This window comes from Lactuca serriola, chromosome 5, assembly GCF_051521515.1.
Source record: "Lactuca serriola cultivar US96UC23 chromosome 5, Lser_US96UC23_V15, whole genome shotgun sequence".
Classification (NCBI taxonomy): domain Eukaryota; kingdom Viridiplantae; phylum Streptophyta; class Magnoliopsida; order Asterales; family Asteraceae; genus Lactuca; species Lactuca serriola.
Genome location: NC_136412.1, coordinates 237,318,560 through 237,336,171, shown reverse-complemented (window position 1 = coordinate 237,336,171; position 17,612 = coordinate 237,318,560). Strand labels below are relative to the sequence as shown.

General features: G+C 33.3%; 2 long non-coding RNA genes across 3 annotated transcripts; both read left to right on the top strand.

Moving 5' to 3' along the window:
• The first annotated feature begins 2,154 nt into the window (after positions 1-2,154).
• LOC145051501 (uncharacterized) lies at positions 2,155-3,468 on the top strand. Of its 2 annotated transcripts, none has more exons than XR_013683660.1 (3): positions 2,155-2,301; positions 2,658-2,726; positions 3,338-3,468. It is a non-coding gene; the product is annotated as an uncharacterized LOC145051501 (long non-coding RNA). The 2 variants fall into 2 exon arrangements; XR_013683661.1 differs by having other exon boundaries at positions 2,155-2,305.
• Positions 3,469-11,685: 8,217 nt separating this feature from the next.
• Positions 11,686-13,164, top strand: LOC145053781 (uncharacterized). Its single transcript, XR_013684608.1, has 3 exons — positions 11,686-11,918; positions 12,466-12,664; positions 12,923-13,164. It is a non-coding gene; the product is annotated as an uncharacterized LOC145053781 (long non-coding RNA).
• The last annotated feature ends 4,448 nt before the right edge of the window (positions 13,165-17,612 follow it).

Here is a 17,612-nt window from a genome sequence, read left to right as displayed (position 1 = left end):
TGACACCATCGATAGGATCTCATGCCATACAACTTCCATCCTCTCTGGACACCTAGACACCAACAGGGATTCCCAATCCCGGAGGAAAAGAAACCCTTCAAATTCTCTCCAGACATAATCCAACAATCGGCTACCGATCCCTCATACCAAACATAGCAACCATCTGAATCACGACCTAAGAAACGGAAGGGTTCACGTCCCAGCATGGCTCATCCACTGAACTACTATCGGAACCCAACTGAAAAAAGAATTCTTAACTCTCTACCCTCAAACCCAAAAGAATAATCGTGCTCGCTCTGAAGTGTCCTCAGACATCTAAAAATCATAAGCCTCAGCTCCATTCCTTGTATCCCTTTTTAACACTGAGTACCAGGTCTGATCTCGACCCAACAGTTGAACCTCCAAGGTCGTCCGTTGCATTATCCCAACCGTCTCCATGGTTTCCTTCTTACAATAACCACATCGGCCCAATGTGACACACAAGTAACAAAGTTCGCTTAATCCTAAGCGAATGCTACCTTCCCAATTGAAGATCGACTCAACCCCGACCTTTGTCATCTGTTACTCTTAGTTCCATGCAACTTGCGGTACCTCCCGTACATGAGCACTAACCCACACATGTCTAAGACATCAGATGACAAACAATACTCCTTAACATGGAACCTACCTCAGAATCCAGAATCTCATCTCGCCTATCCAACGCACCACCAGAACTAAACTCAAACTCAAGAGTTTGGTCCGACCCCGAGTTGGAACCACTCGTCCCAGTGAAGCACTCAACTCAGAACTCCTTTCCCGCAACCCATGCGTACCCCACTTATCCCATTCTATCGGATTTCGATGACCACACCTTACTCAAAACATAATGATTCCCTATCAATCAGGAGACCCCGGTCTCGCCCCTAGTCTGACCACCAGGTTCCCAAAAACTCATAAATTAGGGCCACCCTATGCCTAAAACTCTTCTGCGCCACGCTCTGATCAAAGGGTACTTTATCATAACAACTTCTCGCTGACTAGTGTGTACTACGTCTTCCCGTAGCATCACGACAACCTCTCACTGACTAGTGAGTACTATGGCTTCCTGAAGTATCACCACAACCTCTCACTAACTGATGAGTATTACAGCTTCCTGCAGTATCACCACAACCTCTCCCTGACTGGTGAGTACTACAACTTCCTGCAGTATCACCACACCTATGATGTAACGCCCGGGTTTCAGGGCTAAGCATTTTTGTCAATGTAATAGTCTAGGTCAACTCTTGTAACTCTTTTTGAAGTAATAAAGATGAAATATTTGAGTATTATGTGAATTATATGTGTTTATTATTTAATTATAAATGTATAATTAATAAAGAATAAAAATGAGCGTCAAAATTAAAGTGTGAGATAAACCCGATATCTCTACATAAAGTTGTAGAATATGTCTCAAGGTTTCCGTGCATATAAGGAACGCCGAAATCCGAGTTATAACGAAGAAGTTATGACCCGTCGAAGTTTCACGACAGAACCGGCACGATACCAGGAAGCGTGAATAGTGAATTTACGATAGAGCGAGATTTAGCCTTAGTGATCTAAACGAAAGTCGTAGAATATGTTAAACTAAGAACATCGATAAAAAGAACGCCCAAATCTGACTTCGTATGAAGAAGTTATGAGATTTTAAACAGACCAATCATGTCCCGGCTTGTTAAAAATATAACTTTAAAAATAAAGTCAAAATTAGCCGACGGAGTCTAAACGAAAGTTGTAGAGTACGTCTTCACCTACGCGTGGATATAAAGAACGTCAAAAACGGAGTTCGTATGAACGAGTTACAAATTATAATAGCATATTTACGTATTAAAATAAAGTATAAATCATGTATACGTACACATATATATACATATGTATATATCATTAGAAAGGTATCGACGATGCGGTCATTATAAGACTAATGTTGAGTTCTTTCGACATTAGTTTAGTACAAATATCATTAAATCCATTTACAATAGTATTATAGAAGGGTGTTTAGTTGTTTATATAACTAAAAGGTCATTAAGTAATTATGGAGGGTAGTTTTTGAAAATTCAATTAGTATAAATAAGAGCCTTGGGCTCTCATATTTCTTGCACCATTCTCTTGATTCAAGAGTCTTTCTCTCATTATCCCCCGAGCATTTCGGTCCCTCGTGATTCGACTTCTCTTTCTGTAGCTTAGTATAGTAAGGTGAGCGCTGAAGCGTTGCACGAATCTTTCTTAGAAAGATTCAGCGACGAAGTTCTGCCCCTGCAGAGCCCGACTCCTAGCTAAAACCCCCTTGTAAGTAAGTTATGCTTACCTTATTTTAATATAGCTTATATTTAAAATTAGTATTGTTATTATGAACTTATAATAAATATTTGAGCTATTATTATAACTTATATAAGTGTCGTTATAATATTTTTTTTTAACTACTCGCGGTACGGGGAATCTGGTTTAAAGGGCCGCATAGGGTTGTTGGATTTCAGAAGTGTTATATGCCAAAATGGTCCTGCCCTCCGGTGTTTTATGTCTGGCCCCTGTCTGTACATAGTGGTTGGAAAATATTGTTTAACGCTTATATAATAATAATAATACTAAGACTAATAGTTGGTCACAGTAAATATTAGACTAAAATTTAGCGATAATAATGCTAGGTTTCGTCGAAGGAAAATAGAATCGTTAGAAGCAAGCGCTGCCCGATTTTGGAATCATCACCTTAACAGGTGAGTGCATAGTTACTTTCAACTTACACATAGATATGAAGTATTTTATATAAATTACGTGCTATGTGTGCATATTATCTGAATACTTGCTATCTATGCTAGATGAACGTTGTTATACATGTTTTCAATGATTTAAACTGTATATGTATTTTATATCTACGAAAATGTTGGGGTAAAACATGGGTAGATGCAATAGGTGATGTGTGATAAAATGATGAGAGGCCTCGATGTTGATGTTGTTGATTCTGTCATCTAGCGGAGTATGGATGACGACCACGGACTCTTCTAGACAGTCCAGTGGAACACTAGCAGGCTCGCAACCTGTAGGTGTTTGTGAACAATATGTTCACCGGTGTACTCCATCCCCCACATGGTTGCCTTTAGGACATTTATTGCTGAGGAATCCCCTTAGCAGTAGTGTCCGTCCCGATGATGATCCTTAGGCTAGGTCCCTTATGATAGGTGTTTAGGGACGTAAAGTGAGGATAACGGGAACGGGTAATTGGGTTATTGTTGATCGATGAAATTAATAAACTTATTTATTGTGGGTTGAAAACCCTATGTGCTCACCAGGCTCCCAAGCCTGACCCACTCAGTTTTATGTATTACAGGTAGTGGCGCATGAGCATAGGTGTGATGTTTTGGACGAGGGATTACGGATATAGGCCTGTAGATATGAAATAATGTAGTAAGGCTTATATTGTACTGTTTATGCTTTTGATCTGTACGAACATGACATCCCGAGTCTTTTAATAAAATAAATTTCTATGGAAATGCTTTTGATAAATCTTTATCATATTTTTGTTTTGGGACAAATTCCGCAACACTTTCATTTAAAATGTAACTCTGATTTTTAAACAAAGCATAAACAAACCGGTCTTTTCTGGCCGTGATTTTGGGGATGTCACATATGACTAGTGAGTAATACGGCTTCCCGTAGCATCACAATAATCCACTGTCTAGTGAGTACTACGGCTTCCCGTAGCATCACAACAACCTCTGACCAGCGAGTACTACGGCTTCCCGTAGCATCACAACAAACTCTGACCAGTGAGTACTACGACTTTCCGTAGCATCACTATCAATGTATCATTTATCATCATATTGCTCGTCACACAACAACCTCTGACTAGCGAGTACTACGGCTTCCCGTAGCATCACAACAACCTCTGACTAGTGAGTACTACAAATTCCCGTAGCATCACTATCAATGTATCATTTATCATCATATTGCTCGTCACACAAAACCTGCAATTAATGAAAGAATTTAGGTACCCAATGTTGTTTGGATCCTTGGTTATTAGCTTTGAAAACTGAGTAAAATGAAGAACCTAAAACCCAATCATGAACTTTTAATTTGAAAGTATCAATTAAGTCGACGTCATTAGGTAAAGTAGCAAAAACATAAGTTTTCGAAGGTTTGGGATTGTCACAGACATTCGCCTTTATTTTCGCAGTTTGTTTCTAAACATGTCTGTCTTTCGAAACTGGTTTCCAAGTTTTCCCAGAAATATTTGATTCTTTTGAGGATGAACTTCCGTTTGAAGAATCATTCACATATTTCTCATAAGCTTCTCGAATTTGTTGTTTGGAAAAATTTTGAGATTGAAACAGCTTTCCTTTCCCTTCAAGCATTCTTCACATTTAACGAACCCTTAGTGTATGAAACTTTTGAATATTGCTTCCCAGAAGGATTTGGAAAATTTGGTTTTTATGGAGTGAAATTAATATTTGATTTAGGATGAAATTTCTCAAATTGTCGATTTTTGACACTGTTTTTGCCGTTCTCGTTTCTTGAAAATCGATATTGAAAATTCTTTGGTTGAGTTGGTGGATGAGTGTGATTTAAATTTGCATTTTAAAATCTTCTTTGCGCATAAGGAGAAAATTGATTTGTGAAATTTTGATTTTGAACTTTCTGTAATGAATGATTGAAATTTTTTGAAAATGATGTATGAGATTGAGTTTTATCTTTCGAAAATGTAGTTTGTGAAATGGATTCAGACAATGATTTCTTAAATTGAGCGGGATTTTTCTGATTGCCTGAGTTTGACAAAGACTTAGTTTTAACTGATTTAAATTATGTCTTTTTAGATGTTTTCTTTGTCAATCCGTTTTGTTTCTCTCGAGACTCAACAGTTTGCCAGAAAAATTTATTTCTTGCTTGTCTTTTTGAAAGGTCATTCTCTTTCGAAAGCTTGTCAATTTGATCTTTAAATTCTTTTGAGTTGATTTTGAAAAATTGTTTCGTTTTCTCCTCATTTTGTTTTGGAATTTCGTTTGAAACTTTTGGTTTTTTAATCCATTTTCTTTGAGGTTTTTGTTTTTGAAAAGTGTATGTATTCTTTTTGAGATTATTTTCGATAATACTCTGATTTGCAAAAAAATCCTTCATGAGATGTTTGTTTGTTATCTTCCTCAACCAACTTGTTAAAGTCTGGTTTAATGCTTTCGACATTTCCTTTTGTCATAAACACTTGATTTGGAAAAACAATATCATCTGAGCATTTGATGTTCGGATACACCACTTGATTAGTTTCGAGATAATGTGCACCCTTTTCAGTCATTACCTTATTGAATTTTCAGTTTCACCATACACCCGATCAACAACAATTCATGAACTTGTTGTTTCTTTCGAATCATTACTTGTTGATGATAGTTTGTTCGAAACTTCATCCTCACTTTCATCATCACTACTATCAGTTTGACTATCTTTGAGACTCACATGATCGAAATCAAAGACTTTTGAAGTTGAGGGTTTGTCAGTGACAATCTTAACCAACGAATAATTACATTTTTCTTTTCCTTTAGACTTAGATGCAACATTAATGACATATAATTGAAAACAATCAACATCCCCAAAATCACTAATTTCGCTAATATTATCAAAATTATCTTCAATATCAGCAAAATTAAATTGAGAATCAGATGTTGAATTCTCAGTTCTTTTCAAAATTTTAATTTGTTCAATTTTGGTCAAGGTATCACTCACAATATCAACTAATTCATCTGCATCAAGATATTCATCAATTTTCACAATTCCATAAGCATATCTATCGTCAGGTATTTTATCAAATTCAACAATTGTTTTCTCACAATCATAAGAAATGTTATCAACCTTCTCTCTCTCGTAAGCTAAAAAAGGTAATAACTTCCTATGTTGTTCCTTGCTTATATCTGATGAATAATGCAAAACAGTTAATTTTGCATAGAGTCTTTTCGTAGAATTACAATAAATGTTTCTTTGAGCTAACAACAATTTTACTTCACTACTCAATGAATCTCTATCACACATTATATTTCTAATACGTAACTCTAGACTTTCTATTTTTATTTTCTTGAAATCTAACTGCTTCTGAACCTCTAGCAACTGAGAAGTTGATTTCTTAGCCTCGTTACTAGCAGAGATAACCAAAGTATCAAAATAAGCAACAATATCATCAAAAGCAATTAGTTTAGAATCATATGCACTTAATATTAAAAGATTGAAGAATAGAATGTACATTTGTGGTCATGGGTGATTTATCTCCTGATTTGGTCATGAAGCAATGACCAGTCACCAATTCTTCTTCTTCCTCCTTAAACTGTGCGAACATGGCCCCATGTGTCGGATTACACATTTCTTCATCATCAGATCCTGAAGACCATATCTAATAAGTGCCATCATCCCCACCTTCGCCTCTCGCAATCAATGACATTCCCTTTATTTTTTCACGAACCTCTTCTAAACGATCCATATAATATGTTTCATCCTTGATCTTATTCTTCTTTTCATCTTCCTTACGAAGCATACATTAACTCACCATATGATTAGCTCCATGGCAGTAGTGGAAATGAATTTCCGAATCCCCTTTAAGTTTCTTCTCAACTTTCTGCTCTACCTCTTTAACATCACTTTTCTTTTTCTCTTCCCCTCCTGCTTTTGTCACAAACTTTCCTTTTCCCTCACCAATTTTTGACTTAGAATTAAAGGGTTTCTTGAAAATTTTCTTTACCCTATTATTCGAGTAAAATGCAACAGCTTCATCGTCTGAATTAACCAAAAATCCTTCATTATCATAATCTTCCTTTTCGACTGACTCTTTCTCATTAACTTTTGACATCAAAGCTAATGGTCCTCCAATACTCATTTTTTATTCTTCAACAATTTCATTAACTTCTCCTTCATGAGTTTTAAGTAGATTGTACAAGTCATTAAGGGTTGAAGTATCGAAACTCTGGTGAGTTTTCACCATCAATGTCACATTCCTCCATTCTTTGCGCAAACCCATGATGAATGTCAAATTAAACTCCATGGTTGTTCGAGTAATTCCATGGCGGTTACACTTGTAGATTAGCTCGTTCAACCGATCATAGTAATCTTCTATTGATTCACCATCTCTCTGTTTGAATTCTTTCAATTCAATCATGCAGTGTTTCACAAAATTGACCTTAGTCTTTTCACTTCCTTGAAACTTTTCTTTGAGATTGTTCCTGATATATTTTGCAGTTGTACAACTTCTGACATAGATGTACACAACCGGAGGCAATGAACCACGCAATTCTCTCATACATCTTTTCTCAAGCTTCTTCAGCCTATCAGATTGTTCATTAACACTTAAAGTTCCAGATGAAGATCCAATTGCTTGAACATTTGATGGAAGAGTACTATTTCCAGAAACACATGACCAGAGCTCCTTATCCAGCCCGTTTAAGTAGTCTTGCATGCGATCGGCCCACTTATCATAGTATTTAAGGATGAGAAGAGGAATCTTAGTTGAAGATCCTAGCAGATGAGAATATGATGTCATTGAGTTCAATTTGAAATTAGCCATGAATGTACGGATGAATTTTTCAGAAAAACTTAAGAGTTTTTGAAAACGAATAGCTGAAACGATTAGAGATTTCAAACAGAACACTCGATTCAACTATTCAGTTGCAGAATCAAATCACAACTGTAGATCAATAGCGATTTTCAAAACAAAAGGTGCGGAAATTTTTGAATCCAGTAAGTGATTCAAAAACCTTTTGATTCAGAATGAAAATCAGATCACAGAGATATGATTCCTGCTCTGATACCAACTGATGAACTATTAAATCGAGTAATGAATATAGAATCAGAGTTATGAAAAATAAGAATATTGAATAAGATCTTGTTTCAGCTTAATTATGCTTCGAGGTTACAAAGAGTGAATAGACAAGGCAGACTTCCCAAAAACTCTTATCTAACTCTAAGTAACCCCTATATTTATAGGAGAACAACAAAGCATACGGAAACTTACAAAGGACTAAACATTCATATTCGACATACAATGCCTTTGTAAAATAACATTACAATTTTGACACCTTACAAACTAACTTCGACCTTGACACACCCTGATCGCCGGTGATCTAAATCATATTTTAGAATAATTAAGCTTGACCAATACAGTAATATTGTCATTGGGCTCACTACAGGTAACCATGGAAAAAAATATTATGGCGACGATCTTGAAAGTCTGAATCAAGGCTGGATCTAGGACGATTTCTTAGGGATTCTAATTCAAGGTTCTTGATGTGTGAATTCAATTCACAAATTTACGATTTCAATCATTTATCATGTCTCATAGAGGATTAAGGTAATTCAATTTTCAAATTTTTTATATCACACGTCCCTGCGTCAGGTCCATGATTTTTTAAAACATAGTTATGCAAATTGTTAATGCGATAGTGGAATTAGCATCTTTTTGAACTGTAATATTACAACTCTTAAATGATCAAGCACACATACAAAGTAATTTTTTTTTTGGTGATTTGTCCTTTGAAATAACCAGTGCCATGTTGCTTTTATTTTTTTAGAAAACATTTTATTTCCATTTTTATATTTCTTTTACTTTCTTACATCTTACATTCCATTTTCTTGGTTTGTTTAACATTATAAACTTCCATTTTACATTGATATATAATAATGGTGATGGGTAACTCAGCCATAATTGAATCTTGAATTCCAATTATGTCGGAATGGAATCACGAATTTCAATTATGTTGGAATGGAATATGGATATTTCCATTTATGCATTTTCTACAATTTTTGATTCTTGGTATTGGTGCATTTCATAAGTCCGCATATTTTTCCAATAGAACTTAGTTTTTTATTTTTCATTTGTTATGCATTATTGGATTCTAAACTACAATTGGATTTGGTTTCACAGAAGTTGAAGCCCGAAGAACGGACCACAAAATTGAAAGTGATTCTTAGCAGCAATATTCATTTAGAATGTATTAGTGTCTTTGTTAGATTTTGATGTCTTTTTTCCGATTTGAAAGTGTTTTTATTTTTATTATTTAACAACAAATGTAATTCTTAGCAATTGTTACTCGTATTATATAAGAATTAATGTAATTTTTGCTTTTATTCTTCAATTGATGGTTCAAGAATTTGTTATTCTAGAAGTTCATTCTGTCAAAATATGTATTCTGTTAGAATATGTATTCTTTTATGCTTCAATAATATCATTACTTTTGTTAATACTCATAAACATATTCTATCAGAATGGTCCAAAATAAAATAATTATTATATATTGGAATCAGATTTTGAACATTAATAGAGTTAATAACCCCTTAAAATCCGAAATTTCCTTTTTTAAATGTAGTGTAAGTGACTAAAATACCTTTGTACTAAAATTTATGTTATTATAGACCATAGTAATATCATAGACCCTCAAATCATGATCATTCATTCTATTCATTTATTGGTTCAGAATTGTCATTACGACCACACAATACATGACATGCACATTATAACCTAGCCATATATATATATATATATATATATATATATATATATATATATATATATATATATATATATATATATATATATATATGTTAGGTTATAACTCGTAGACACCACGTATTAGAAAGGTAAAAATAATTTTAATTTAATTATAAGGTAATTATTAAGCCATGATAAAAAAAAAAAAATTAATAATTTGTAAATATAGATGTTTTGTTATTAAGTTCAAAATGATATAATGATTGGTTGAAACTACGAAAGTATAATGGTTTGAATATCCGATCGACAATTTGTATTTGAAAATATGTTAGAAAATTATGATTTTATAAAGTTAAAAATAAAATTAACAATTTAAAAGTAAGGATTACAGACGATTGATAGCTATTGTAATTCGAATAAACTTCAAGTCACGAATTGAATGATGATCAAATAGAAAATAAATGCTAGTTCTAAAACATGGCAAAAAATCATTTTTTTAAACAATTATTTATTTACATATTTATATTATTTGTATTTAATTTTATAAGGTGTGATTGTAAATAATTATTAAAAATGTTTTGACGATATTTAGATATTTATGATGTTGTTTAGGTATAAATTAATTAAAAGTTTTCATATTTTATAATATTTTATAATGATATATAACCAAATTAACTTATAAAATTCTTTTACCATAATATATAAAATGATATTTTAATAATTAAATGACATTTTAAATTAAAGTTAAATAAATATCATATGAGTTTTAAGTTACAGCTTATCAGTTAATTTATATTTTTTTAGCAAATCTATTAGAAAAATATACGAATCAAATTTATTTTTAGCAAACATTTACTTGATTATTTTGCATGAATCTTGTCTTTGAATATGTTAGCCAAATCAGAAGATGTTCAAAAGAATACGTAAATTGTACAACTGTTATTTACAAATAATTTATAAGTCGGGATGGCTATATTATTAATGTGTCTTGATATATTATTCCTTAATAAATATAATTAAAAGATAATAATACTAACTTTTGTTCACCTTTATAAATTTTAATAGAAAGTTATGAAACTTAATTGAAAAATTAATATAATAACATGTGGTAATATAGCAGTAACACAAATGGTGTTAAATCATATTTTTATTTTTGGATATTAAATTGAAAAAGTCAGATTTATCCTTAGAACAAATATATATATATATATATATATATATATATATATATATATATATATATATATATATATATATATATATATGTATGCAGTTAAAACCAAATTTGTAACTTTTTTTTGTTTTTGTTTTGTAAATAGTTGTCAAACAAAGGCATTTCATATAAATTTTAGGTTTAATGATTTTATAATTTTTTTGTGAAACATGGACCATATATGAAAATGATTTTTTTTTTAAAGAGACCATATATGTAATGTTTTTTTATAGGAGGGAGAAGTAATTGATAAGAAAATAAAGATGAGTTTTATTTCTACTAAAATGAGAAAGACCGGTTATCGGTTCGTCAATCATTCCGCGCTTCGTCTCTCACACACACACATTAAAACCTAGAAATCATAAAATTGGAAATCAATATTCACATTCGTTAACCATTTTTAACGAATGTTAGTTTATCTGTGTGGATATCTTGAACAATTTCTCAAAAAATTAGGGAGTTGAGGGCAACACATCCTACAAATCGAGTTCAATCTTTACAAAAATGATGGTTTGATAAGAAGCCAAATAATTTGTACCTTCAATCGGTTGTAGGAGAGGAAAACATGATTGAAGAATGCAAGAACTCTATAGTATCGGTACAGTAGCAAAAGGAGCAGAGGAAATGGCTTAGTAGAAGGTATGGGTGATCACGGTTCGGTTTGAAACCGTGAAACCGGCCAAACCGGTCATCAGTTTGGTTTTACGGTTTATATATTTCTTTACGGTTTGGCTTGCGGTTTTAAAACCGTAGACTTATAATTTTTAAGATTTCAAACCGTATAAAAACCGGACCAGACTGTAGAGTATATATATATATATATATATATATATATATATATATATATATATATATATATATATATATATATATATATATATATTAGTTAATAAAATTACAACCCATAATATTTAACAACTCCAAGTCCAGCCCAATCTTAATTTGTAACTGCTAAATGCCAAAATGGAGCCCAAATGCCAATTGAGAAAGTAACGTCCAAACGAGTGAATGAAGAAGCCTAATCGCAACACGCAAACACGGTTGTTTCTCACACGTTGTTTCAATCTTCATTCTTCAATATTCACTGTTGTAACTCGTAAGTCTGAGACGCACCCTCCGACAGTCCGAATACACCTCGCCGTTCGCCGCCTCCGCCTACAGCAGCTCCTCCTTCGCCTGCAATAGCACCGCCTCCACCTGCAACAGCTCCTCTTCCAGCTTACAGCTTCGTCGTTGATTAGGAAGGTATGTTATGTTCTGATAAAAGCTAATACGCCATCAATCTGTTATTAATTCGTTTAGATATCAAAGTTGTAGGTTCTATGTGTTTAGATTCTGATTCATACTCAATAATATTATGGTTCTCTGCGTTTTTATTGATTGAAATGGTTAACAACTTAACATCACAGATTCACAATTTTAGAGAATTATTAATTCGTTTTTGTTGATTAGAATGGTTGACATAATTTCTGTTAATTTAGGCGAGGTTACGTAATCACAAGTTCTGTTAAGGAGATATGTCAAGACTATAGAGTCTTAAATTTGGACCTTATTATTGATTATACACAATGGTTAGCTCATAGCATATGTCTTGTTCACATAGAAACTGTTTTAAATAACTTGTATTGTAAAATAGCAATGTAATTTTAAAGTAGATCGCTATAATCAATGACAATGAGTGGGAACATGTAAAATTCCAAATTTGCCCTCCTTTTGATAAGTTTATTAAGAGGTATCAAAAGTTATATAATAAGATGATAGTTAGTATTGTTTTTGAACCCAAATCATGCAGGTGTATGAGGTTATGCGCAAAATGGCAAAGAGGAAAAGATCGGGGGCTATTACGGTATATTAAAAGTTCGGATGTGATGGTTGATACTGTGTTTTTAACTGTTTGGTGGATGCTTATGGTATGATGGGATGCTTAGCGGAAATGAAGGGGGGGTGTTGGTGATGATGGAAAGTAAAGGGTGTGAACCTGATAAGATTAGGTATAGAACTATGATTAAAGCTTACAATATGAATGGAATGAGTAACCATGTGAAGGAATTGAGGCTTATGCTTTCTTCTGTTGGAAAATCGGATTCTAGACGATAAAAGTTTTTGAGGGATTTAATGTGTTGTTTGTATATGATTACAAAAACTATGTTATTTCATATAAGAACAATAATCTGATGTTTTTTTTTTAATATACATATTTGCTCATTTAAATTATGTGTGTGTTAATGAGGTTTATCATGCTTTTGTAGACAAGAGTCTTGCATTAAGTTCTTTGAAGTGGAAAGAGCTACCGCCTACCTGGAGGTCAACCAAATAAAGGGTGCTGATATTTGTAGTTTTAGTTGTTGGGAACTTCATTGCATTAGAGATTTTGTAATTTTCAGCGCAAAGTTCCACCAATGATGTATTGAAAGCTCTTATACCATCTGATTAAATATTCACTAATCACTATATACCAAAAAGTTAAGTGAGTACATTTATTTTTGAGTAACTTACACGAATGGTACCTATGGTTTAGGGTAATTTGTATTTTTGGTCCCTAACTTATTTTTTTAACTCGGAAGGTCCCTACTGTTTGTTTTTGTTACGCATTTGGTCTGTGTCTTATCTAAAAATACTATTTTGTCCTTGATTTTTTTAATTTATTTAAATAAACACACCCCAACCCCACCTCACTCACCTTACCTTACCCTCATTGTTTGTCCCTATTTAAAGAATAGTTTTTTTTAGGTAAGACATTGACCAAGCGCGTAACAAAAACCAACAATATGGAGTTTCCAAGTTAAAAAAATAAGTTAGGGACCAAACATACAAATTACCCAAAACCATAGGGACCTTAATTTACTCTTTATTTTTCTTTGGTTTTCACAATAAGGTTATAAAATTATATATATATATATATATTTTTATTTGTCTATCTTTTTTTACATACCTGGTCAATGTAATTGAGTACCCATAAGTTTGAAATTTGACTCGAGCCTTGATAAAGTAATTAACACTTTCGATTTCGGTTCGAGTCAACTGATCGGCTAGTAAAAAAGGAGAAATCTGGAACATTGAAGGAACAAAGGATGAAAAAGGTGTTAACAAGGTGTAATTGTTTATCCAAGGCATATCCTTCGCACGAAACTCGGTTAATCCATCAATACTGATAACAACATCATTTGGACCTTGGGAAGTAAACATTAAATCAATAATAATAATAAAAAATAATATTTGAATCTTAAAATTTCGAAAAGTTACCATGTCACTTAGGTTTTTCGTAGTAAAAGATTATTTGTAAACAAATGAATCTACATTTATTCAAATTCAAATGAATGAAACCCTTTGACATTTATAATTTGATCCAAATTGTCGATCTCAAAGTGAAATCATAACGGTTACAAATGTATTAAATTAACCTAAAAACCACGGTCATAAATGAATCTCGATTAAATAAATGATCTCAAACTAAAGTCATGGAAGTGAAAATTACATGGGACTAATCTCTAAATATTATTAAAAGAGAAACTTAAATTCTAATCTTAAGAAATCATAATCATTCATTATATTTCAATCCTTAATTTTTCACCATCAGATTGATTGCTGACATCATCCAAGGTTATTCAGTCACCGTTACAATATTCAATCACTGTTACATGATTCTCTCTTCTTTCATTCTCTCTCTCTCTCTCTCTCTCTCTCTCTCTCTCTCTCTCTCTCTCTCTCCCTCTCAATTGTAACCTAAAGAAACATAAAAACCATTCCTTTTTACTTCAATCGTGCCAAAAAACATATCCCAAATTCGCATCACCTCTTCAAACGCTTCCAGGAATACGGTTAGTTTGTCTTGATTTTACTTCCAAATTCAAAATTTCTTATCTTCCAATAGTGCATTTGTGTAATCAATTTATGTTCTTCATTCTTTCTTTTTTCCTTTTTTTTTTCTTTTGACATATCATTTTCAATATCAATTTCGTTGTTAGAATTCTTCATCCGATAGGGTGTCTGTTTTTAGAATCAAAAGGAAGAGACCCTATCATAGATTCTATTCGATATGCTTATTCCTTACTACCAAGTTGTTTTTAATTTGTAGCTAAACTTGATTAGTAGTTGAGATTCGGGATCTCTAGTAATTTGTTTGATCCATAATCATTGATCAATTTTGTGATTTATGGCTTTAGTCCAGTCCTTTTTTCTCTATATTCCTTTAGAATTTTGAGCGTCTTCTTGGTCGAATCAGTTGTCAAGTTCATTAGATTCAAGATCGTGTAGTTCTGCGAAAGCCTACAGCTTAACATCAACGCCATCAACTCCTCCATCGTTCAGATTTTCTTCTTCATCTTATGAACATTTAGGTGCTGTTGATCTTACACTACTAAGCCGATTGCCTTTTCATATTACTGAATTTTTTTTAGGATTGTTCTTTTCTCTATATTATCTTAAAATACTTCTATTTCTTTTCATTTGATGGTAACAAGTTGGACATATATATGTTGAACATAATCTGTCATCAAGTTATAAATTCATAGAACAATCATGCTCGCTCATTTTAAATTATCTCTCGGCCATGGCCAAATAGAGGTAAAAGATTTACTTTTTTAGACCTTCAAAGTTTCATTTGATATTCTAATTCAAACCAATTCTCAATCACCTGTAGGGAATGCCATGAGGAATACCACGAAGCTATCTTCACTTTGATGTTTTCTGCAACAAGCTTTCCCGATCTTCCAGAAATGTGCGAACTAAGAAGTTTATTTGTTGACAGATATGGAAATCATCTTGAACCTTATCTCAACAAAGAGGTGCTTCTAAATGTGCCTTGTCAAAATTACACAACTGGGATTTTGCTAGGAAATTCTATTCCCTTGTAAACATCATCCATTATAAAAGCATATACTCTATTCTCGTTCAAATACATCTCATATGTTCATCAATGAGTTGAAAACCCTAGACATCCCGGTTCAAGTTCATTATGGACTAGGATTCTCTTATTGGGCCTAATGGACCAATAAACCTTCAACTTGAACTATTTTGGGCCTAAGGACCCTAATTGGGTTCTAAATGGACCCACACTCATAAAACTCAACCTTTTGGGCCATATGGGCCTAAAATGGTTCATTTTACCCTTAGTGGACCTAAAATGGACTAGTTATCTCTAACGGGTCTTGTGGGGCCATAAATAAATTAATTAACCTTAATGGACCACAAACTCATTCCTTTGTACCATCTTGGGCCGTGAACCACCTTAAGAGCCCAATGGGTCGAAAAATATTAATTGGGCCTCATAATTTCGAACTAAGTCAAGATAGGGCCCAAACGTATCTCAATTCATTTTCTTTTGGCCCAATCTCGGCCCAACAACAATAATACAAAAAAAAGAAGAGAGACAATATGACAAAGGGGTGATTTGTGAGTTGCCACCTCCTTATTGTCTAGAGGTAATCCAAGCATCCAATCCCATGTATCTAGGCTAAATTCCCAAAACCCCCATGTAATGCCCAACTTATCCTCCTCCCTTCCTCCTTAAAAATTCTCGGCCCCAACACCATCACCATCTTTTCTCATTTCACACTCTCTATAAGAACTCCTCCATCTCCCCCATATTTTTGCAAGTTTGTGGATGTTTCAAGAGGAATTCATCAAATTTTCACCCATATTGGTAAGTTGTCATCTTCCATAAGCCATTGTTTTCCAACAACTAGGTCGGAAAAGCCCAAAACCAGAAAAATGTGTATTTCCACAAAAATCAAGCCAAAAATGATATTTTGATAAAAATGGGTTTAAAATGTTAATTTTACCACAAACTAGTCATCAACACAAGTTTTGAACAAAATGGAGACTAAAAAGTGATTCTTACAAAATTTGGGCCTTAATTATAAATTTTTGGCTTATTGGGCCAAAAACGTCATTTTTACAAAAAGCGGGCTTTTTATATCAACTTTGTAAATAATCAAGCTAAAATAAACAAAACAATAGCAAACGGGTTAAAAACGATATTCATATCCTTATCGGGCTTGAAAATAATATACATGTTTAGTGGGCCTTAGTGTCCTTTTACATGTATATTGGGCTTAGGATAGAGATTCATATTCCTTTGAGCCTGGAAATAATAGACACGTATAGTGGGCCTTAGTGGTCCACTTACATGTTTATTGGGACTGAGAATGAGTTTTATATGTGTTCTTCTTTCTTTTGTTATTTTAGTAAATACTTGAACCAAAACCAACGATAACTAACAGACGAATTATTTTGATCACTTTCTAGATTATTGGGCCTTAGTGACCCATTTTTATGTGTGATAGGTCCTGTATATTATTTATATGTTTATTGGGCCTCATTGACCCATTAACATGTACGACGGACCTTGGATACTATTTGTGTGCTATTTGGGCCTGTAAATACCTTACATGTGAAATGGGCCTTAGTTGTCCTTTCATATATATTTCGGGCCCATGTTATATAATTGCATTCCAATTTGGGCTTTTAAATGATTTACATGTTTATCGATGCCTTAGTAGTTCACTTACATGGTTCATTGGGCCTGGAATGAGATTATACCTTTCTTCGCGTAAATTCGATTAAGGATCTAGTGAGTTTTGTCGGTTAGCACCTATTAAGTGTACGATCGTAGCCTGTAGTTATAACCAGAGTCTCTTGGAGGGAGAGCGGGGATTTGTGTATACATCTATACGGGGATGACACCCCACACCTGAGCTGTTCGCTACAGTTAGACTAACTCAATCTAGGGTGACAAAAACCTTACAATCAAAAATCAAAACTGGCGTCCAACAACGCCAAGACAGGCGAAATTGTCATTATTTAGTATGGTTATGACGGCTCACTTAGAGGAACTAACGTTATGAATTTTACGGAAGACCTTTCTCTTTTCTCTTGGATTACTCGGAACCATTCTCGTACTGGTACTCAACCGTGGGGGTTGGTATGGTTGCTTTCTCT